Raw genomic sequence first — 5538 nt, 5'->3', positions numbered from 1 at the left:
AATCCATGTTGCGGGCACTTTCTCTGGAGCTCCTTGAACCTTTCCCACATCTCAAATAGCGACTCCAATTCCGACTGTACAAAGGACGAAATCTGATTCCTAAGCTTTGCAGATTTTCTGGAAGGAAAATAACAGGCCAGAAAAGATTCTACAATCTCCTCCCATGTGGTAATCGAAGCTCTAGGTAATGAGTATAGCCACTGCTTCGTTCTCCCCTTTAAGGAAAATGGGAAGGCTCTCAACTTGATGGCATCATTCGTCACCCCGTTTATCTTAAGCATATCACACACCTTGAGAAAGTTCCCTATATGACTGTTTGGATCCTCATCGGCCAAACCATTGAACTGTGTGGATTGCTGCAACATGTGGATGAATACCGACTTTAGCTCGAAGTTCTGAGTTGTAATCAGGGGACGCACAATACTCGATTGTGTCCCCAATACTGAAGGTCTGGCATAATCGGATAATGTCCGCTGTTGCTCATTCTGTTTTGTCATGTTTTTAGATTCTTCTACTTCCAAATCAATAAGATTAGACGGTTCTTGCACAGGTTCTTTCCTTTTTCTTCTAAGTGCATGTTCAAGCTCGGGGTCTCCTTCAATCAATATTGAGGGGTTCCCTCGGGTCATAACCTGGAGCTGCACCGAAAAGAAAGAAAAAGAAATCAGAATGATGATAGAATAAGAATAAATAAACTAGAATGAATAAATGAATAGCTAAGAAACAATGTGCAAAGTATCTCTAAATACCTACACCTCGGCAACGGCGCCAAAAACTTGACAGCGCCCCTTGCGTATGTCTCGCAAGTACATTGATTTATTGAAGTAATAAAATTCCAGATGAGTTGGGTATCGTATCCACAGGGAGTAGGGAATAAAAACACTTAAATTGTTTCTTAAGTAAGTGAAAGATGAATAGTGATATGTGTGACAAGATGTGAAAAACACAATAGTAAAAGAACAGGAAAGAGGGCACAAGTAAAGGAGAAGATAAGGCAATTGATATAAATGGGGTACCCGGATATTGTTCCGCCTAGGTGTGCAAGAACCCTCTATTATACTTTCTAACTGATGTAATAATGAGTCGTAGAGATCCTTAAATACATGGTTCCAAATCTAAGGTCAACCATGCCTAACTCTATACATGTCCTGGAGGAGAAATTGAATAACCTCTCAACCTCGCACTCGTATAGAATTGCAATGAGTTCTAGGGATTCCAAGTGATAAATCCTATTTCTAGATGTAGACCTAACCCTTTGGTCCAGGTGGAATGTCCCTAGTCACAATTAAGCCCTAGGTGCTAAAATCACTTTAACGCTTCACGCCGTTGCACCCGCAACTAAGCCCCAACGGAAAGTCATCCTTTAGCCAATTCACTATACTATGACCGCAAAGAACTTGACGAAATGGAGGCAGAATAAATCACACCGGAGGAGAATGGGGGCACTCCGCTACCTCTTGACTCACCCTCTCAACCCTCTCCAATCTAGTTTTGTCTAACTCTCATGGTGTGTCACTCACTCACAAGGGTTACCAATAAGAACTTTCAATCCTAGTGTCACTCTAATGGAGTATTCATACAATCAAGCATTCAAGATTGGAACTCAAATAAAACATCAATTAATTGAAAGCATAATAAGGAGGTTTAATGAAACGAATACATCCTAGGGTTCACAAATACCCAAGTACCCACTAGGGGGTTTAGCTCTCCATCGAGCTAATTACAATCAATGAAATCAAATGTAAAAGCAAAGAATCCATAGAAAACCCCCTCGATAGTCATGGCGATGGTCTTGTGGAGAGTTCTTTACTTGTTCAAGGGTCCCTTTGTCCGGCCTAGGATACACCTCGCCAGATCAGTGCCGACGAAAGCTTTCCCACTAACCTTCTTCGAAATGGAGGGCGATGTCAAAGCCGTAGAACCTCTCCATATCCCTAGCTAATATCTCTCAAAACCCTAACCGCCACCCTCTCTCAAGTTTGGGAAAAGATGGAAAAAGGATCCTTAAATCGGGGCTGAAATCTACCTTAAATAGAGCTGGAATCGGGAATCCACACGCCCATGTGGGTGCCCGTGTGGATTTTTCACATGGGCATGTGGAATTAACACACGCCCGTGTGGATTTTTCACACGGCCGTGTGGCATTAACGCAAGCCCGTGTGGATTCTCTGTTTTCATCCTTCTTCGCCCGGCTATGAACAGTACCTGCTACAACGTTTTGCTACAGTATTTGATATAGTTCCCTGCTACAGTACCGGCCCGAAACACTGAGTTTAAACCTACATTGCACTTGGTCCCCTGTGGGAGTTTTATGTGAGGAATACCTTTCATCCTCTCCTCCAGGGTTACATGAAAAGGGAGTTTATCCCTAAGAGGAAGGGCATTCAAGCCATCATAACTAAATACACCTCTGTACCTACCTATTTTTTGATTTGGTGCTTCCTTTGTCAAAAATAAAATAAAATTAAAATAAACTGACAAGGAGAGTAAACTCTATTTTGTGATGGAACCTCTCAGTATCACATTGAAATAAGACTTTTGAGTCCTTATATTCTACCAAATTAATCAACTCATGATCTAACATAAACACTATTTTTAAGCATAATTTCTTATCATAATAAGTGCATGAGCCATATGTCTTAAGTCCAAGAATATCAACGACCTTGTCATTTTATTCTTCCTTCACACCAAGCCACTTATGGGGCATTTGGACGGGGAAATTATTAACTCTATCCTTTCATTCCCATGTTGGGCACAATAGGAGTGGGAATGAAACCCCATTTCATCATATTCCATTGAAAATTTGAAGACATGTACTGGGAATGACTATTTTGCCCCTATTAATTAAATAACAATTATTGATTTAAATAATTAATTATAAAAATTAAAGTGAATCGTAATGAACATGAACTATCTAATTTAAATATTATTATAATAATGAAAATGAATAATACTATTTAAAATATTTTATAAATAAAATAATGTATTTATAATTGAATATATTTCATTATTTATATATTAATGCCAATCATTAGCATGATAAGAATGAATGTAATTTAAATACATTTTCTTCTACTTTTCGCGTTCGCAATTCTGAATCTTTTCAATTAAATACATTTTTGGATGAAAAATTATTACCTGAATTTTCTATTTTTTGTATTGTGTATAATGCTTCCATATATATTGCATAAATTTACAAAACTTGGGAATAAATGATGAGCGTATAATGCACACGATGTTTACATGTATTTTGCATATACTAAGCTTGTTTGCTTGCGTAGCATTTTATATTTTTAGTGCTACTTTGGGTATTTTGTGCTTCATTGAATAGGTATGCAGGTTTCGGGAGAAAAGCAGCAAAATACGAGGAAATCCGAGCTAAAAAAGAGAGAAAAGAGCACCAAAGAAAAGAGAACTACTTTGCTTAGGACGTGTTTAAGCCGTGCAGATCACATGAGATGAGAAATTTGAGTGCAAAGTGCAATATGTGCCATTTTTCTCCATGCATGACCTTGCAGAAGAAAGTATAGGAGTGCTTATGCTTGTGCAAATTTTAGGAAAGAGGAAATTTCAGCAATTTGAAGAAGCATGGGCTACCCTCTCCTTGTACGACCATAATTCCTTAAGCACGGCCATGTTCAATGCCGTGCAAATCTCAGGTGGTATTGTTTTTTCCCTATTCAAGTCCTCAATTTCGCTAGTAAAAAACACGTCCTCAAACACGGCCTCAATACATCCTTGCACTAGTCATACATGCATCTAAAAGCCCGAGAATTAGGTTTTGAGGAAGACTTTTGGTGGAGAATAGAGAGGACGGCTAGGGTTTTAAAGGGAGACATAGAGGCCATCATTCAAGGGTGGATTGAAGCTGCCCTTGCGGTTTGGAGGAAAGAGATTGACGATTTGTCATTCTCCATCCTTGGATTCCTTGCAACCATTGCGAGAAGCTTGAGGGAGTTTTCAATATGATTTCCTTTTTATCTTCAATCTTGGATTGTATCTTATTATTTCTAAACATGTGAGGCTAAACCGTTATTCGGAGTCTCGGGCCATGAACCTCAAGACTAATTGTATTGATTTCATTACTTTTATATATTGGCTATGAGTATTCTTATGAATCTTCTAGGTTGCTTCATGCTTGCTGTTACATTATGCTAAAGCCTTAATTGCATATCTGATTGACATGATTAGGATTGAGAAATCAATCATGTTAGGTCACACATAGAAGATAGGGGTTGAGTGCATGCCTAGAGATAAGGTGTACGGCTAGCTTATGATTTTGCTCAATAGGAGTAATGGCGGCATGCATTCTAGCTGAAGCCATCCTCAGTAAATTATCAGGGGCTATACTTACTTTGACAGGAAAGGCCTTCAAGACTATGAGCAACCTCAATACCCAAGAAGTACTTGAGGGGACCAAGGTCTTTGATTCTAAATTGACTAAAATGATAGCTTATAACCTGCTAACATGCTTTAGAATTATTCTCCACCAATATAATTTCATCTAATATAAACAATAAAGAGCGAAAATATATCACACCCATAATGTAAAGTAAACAAAAGTCCACTGTGAAGTTGAACAAAACCAAATTCAATGAGAGAAAAGGCGAGTTGGTAAAACCAATTACGTAGGAGGAGATTGTATGTCGTAGCGGTAAAGAGAGATAGAGAGGCAACACTTTACCTTGTTGAGTTTGTGTTGAGGGAACCAGGAGGAAGTTTCATGTATACCTCTTTGATGAGGATCCCACTTGGAGAAGTATGCAGTTTAGTCCATTTGATTGATGTAAATCTCAGCTCTTAGCCACAACAACAACAAGAAAGTAGTGGACACTGGTCAGTTTAGCTTAACATGAACAAAAGGCTCGATATGATCCAACCCTCAGATTTGTTGTATTTCCTTGAATGATGAGACGTGCTTTGAGATCATGACCAAAGTGTACCATCAAGTATTTACCCAATGCTGATATACCCACATTTGCTGCTAGGTATAGCTGCTTGGAGGGAAGGGTTCTAGAGAGGTGCCATATGTGATTTTGTTCTAATGCATCAAATTCTTTAGCCATAGTTTCTCACCACTGAGGATCAAGCATAGATTGTTTAAAAGTTTTGGGTTCAACACCAGCAAAAATAGCATCCATGAAATTTCTGTGCATGGAAGAAAAATTAGCATAAATGACATAATTAATTAGGGGATGCAAATTAGCTAGGGGAGCCTAATGATTAAACAGTCTATGGTGAGGGATGAGTAAATTAGCCATGAACTGAGCACACATAATTGTGCAAATATGTTAGGGTCTTCTTTCTGTTTAATAAATGAACTTTCTCTCATAATATGCTCTGAGGTAGATGAAGATTCGCTATCATCAACAAAGCAAAGTTAGTAGTAACAAGGCAGGTGATGGTGTGGGTTATGTATGGATACTTTGAAATGATATATCTTCACCAGAAGACAACACCACGAGAAACAAAAGATCTTATGGGTGTGGAGATAAAAAAAAAGAGCACCAACACTTTCTTACAGCAATACGTAACTGA

The 5538-nt window shown here is 38.5% G+C and overlaps 1 non-coding gene across 1 annotated transcript; it reads left to right on the top strand.

The window, feature by feature from the left end:
* Positions 1-107, top strand: LOC120256794. The gene has a single exon (XR_005535412.1). It is a non-coding gene; the product is annotated as a small nucleolar RNA R71 (small nucleolar RNA).
* The last annotated feature ends 5431 nt before the right edge of the window (positions 108-5538 follow it).

Source organism: Dioscorea cayenensis, unplaced genomic scaffold (assembly GCF_009730915.1).
Source record: "Dioscorea cayenensis subsp. rotundata cultivar TDr96_F1 unplaced genomic scaffold, TDr96_F1_v2_PseudoChromosome.rev07_lg8_w22 25.fasta BLBR01001647.1, whole genome shotgun sequence".
NCBI classification, from domain to species: Eukaryota; Viridiplantae; Streptophyta; class Magnoliopsida; order Dioscoreales; family Dioscoreaceae; genus Dioscorea; species Dioscorea cayenensis.
Note: the sequence above shows the minus strand (reverse complement) of the source record. Positions and strands in the feature narration are given on the sequence as shown.